The 2,500-nt window shown below is 30.8% G+C and overlaps 1 protein-coding gene across 3 annotated transcripts in view; it reads right to left on the bottom strand.

Annotated features, from left to right (window-relative positions):
* The window catches only part of LOC128168379 (caspase activity and apoptosis inhibitor 1-like), a 59,828-nt gene that overhangs the window by 51,976 nt on the left and 5,352 nt on the right, over positions 1 to 2,500 (bottom strand). For 2 of the 3 annotated variants that reach the window (XM_052834645.1, XM_052834646.1), the window contains one exon: positions 1,001 to 1,056. The exons of the other annotated variant lie outside the window; for it this stretch is intronic. The gene's annotated coding sequence lies outside the window, so the exon portion shown is untranslated. The remainder of the gene's footprint in view (positions 1 to 1,000; positions 1,057 to 2,500) is intronic. 3 annotated transcript variants of the gene reach the window in all.

Raw genomic sequence — 2,500 nt, 5'->3', positions numbered from 1 at the left:
TCACCAGAGTATAATTTTTGCTAATTGGGGCTTAAAATTAAAATGCATAACTTTGACATCTTTAATAATCTGATTGTGAATTGAAAAATTTATATGAAAATAAATTCATTAAAACTATTATGTTAAATTGTTGTGCAAACATTTTAAATTGTAAAGAAATTCGTTATAAAAGTGTTAAATTTTGTTTTTTGATTTTTTAATTTAATTTTAATTTTGTTTTAGAAGTTGTCTACGGGACTCAAAATCAGTTCACTATAACCATAAATTCGTTATATCCAAATTCGTTATAGCCATAAAATTTTGCAAAGATTTGTTAAGAATTTTACTGGGAACTCAAAAAAACTTCGCTACATCCGAGAATTCGCTATATCTGTGTTCGTACTAAACAAGTTTTACTGTACTTGGAGAGGTGTGAGAGGATTGTTAACTTCCAACATTAAGAATAAAGTAACTGTCTTGGATACACCACTGATCTCAAGCTCAATTTCCACATATATCAGTGATTAGCTTTAAGGCTTTTGAAGGAATGCTATTGAAGAAATCGCAAGTAATAGCTTAAGTACCGGTACACAAAAATTAGCATGTTAAAACAGACATGATCTACTTATCATGCAATAAACTTTCTTCATGATACATAATCAGAGAAACACTGTCCTTGAATAATAAGAGATCTCTTTTAAAATAGCTGCATCACAGGTTATTCTAGTGCAAACTCTGATCTGAAACATCCCAGTACATCATGAACATTAAAGATTTTGATAAATTTCTTGAACATAAATTTTCACTTGAAGTTAACACGCTTGTCTTTTCATGATTTATCTACGCTTTCTACCAGTAGATTGGAAGCTTACTGTATGTCTAATTTCAAAATTCTCATGGGATGTGGAAATGATTTTTTTTATTCCTGTGATGTGGTTTGGAAAATTTGAAAAAAAAGAATTTATATTTCACTCACTGTTGAATATTGACAAGTATGTAAAATAAATGTACGATGTCTTACCTTTTTGGATCCTGTCAACTCTTCACCTTTTCAAATCATGTCATTGTAAAATATATCTGTAAAGAAATACATTTTTTTACTATTTCAATCTCTCTCTCTCTCTCTCTCTCTCTCTCTCTCTCTCTCTCTCTCTCTCTCTCTCTCTCTCTCTCAAGTTATCTACAATTTTTCAAATAAATCTCAAGATGGCATTGTGAAATTAATATCTTGCTCTGAAATTAAGATTACTGCACAATTTCACATATTTCCATTTTACCTAACTGGATTCATTTACATATCAACAATTGATGTATCCATCAAATGCCTATTGCATCATTTCTATTGTTAAATCAATTTGTTAATTAGTGAAGAATATGACCACAACTCCAAATCATCTGATTTCTTACACAGATCTTTCATAGTTTCATTAACTGACAGAGAGGATGCTATAAGCCATCTAATTGCACTTTTTATCACAATATCAATACTTAGAGTACTTTGACTTTCAGAACATGGCTTAAGTAATTCTGAGACAGAGTGAATATTTCTATTCTACAAAAGCATTTATTCTACCGTCTCAGATAAAACAGTGTGCAATTCATGTAGTATAATTATATACATAATTCAAGCATTGATGTTTTTCTGTTTCCCCAATGAAAATGTCATTTTCAGAATGCGAATTATGTCTAGTTGGAGTGTAACTTTTATCTACAAACTAGCAAAACAGAACTTGTGAAGAATAAATCGGCAGCTCGATGCTTCTCGTTGTCAGCTTTTCTGGCACAAAATTAGTGAAAACTAGGCTGTTTCCACTTACATTAGAGAGTGTCTTTTTCGCTTCAGCATTATCACAATGTCAAATTGGTTGTATTTATGTTAATTGCACATGTAATTCTTTTAAAACATATTAGTTAGACCAGCCAATGTCTCCTACATGAAAAATATTAAAATACACCCCCCCCCCCAGTTCTTAATTCATGAGTTTATATCTTTAATACTATGATAATCTTTAAGTACTACATGTACAAGCATTTTTATTTCCATCAATCTCCTCCAAGTGCCTGGTCAAAATTGCGAAAGAAGTTCTATGAAAACTTTAGTTCAACTTTCATACCTCTTCTTTCTTATACACCTCATAGAATATGAATTCTCATATGCACCTGTTCTAACAATGTTTTTAAAAAGTGAAAGTGAAAACGTCCTTTTTTCGCCCTTTGCAACATTATCCCAGCAGCCATGTAACACCATCACAGATTAATGTAAAATATGACTCCAAAGTCCATGATTCATGAATGAACATTCATTTGGGCCAATTAATTTCCCATTTTAAATGTTAGCTGCCATATATGTCTTTAAAAAGTATTTAAGCAAGCGATGCAATATTTGATTTCAACCTAATGACCAAAAATTGCTGCCTATTAAAATGTTTTATTACAAAAATATCGTTTTTGAAAATGTCAGCAATTTAACAGCTTCAAAACTGCAAATTCAATCTACTAATAATTGGCCATGATGAAGCAA

The sequence above is a fragment of the Crassostrea angulata genome, chromosome 10 (genome assembly GCF_025612915.1).
Source record: "Crassostrea angulata isolate pt1a10 chromosome 10, ASM2561291v2, whole genome shotgun sequence".
NCBI classification, from domain to species: Eukaryota; Metazoa; Mollusca; class Bivalvia; order Ostreida; family Ostreidae; genus Magallana; species Magallana angulata.
This window is presented reverse-complemented; position numbering and strand designations above follow the sequence as displayed.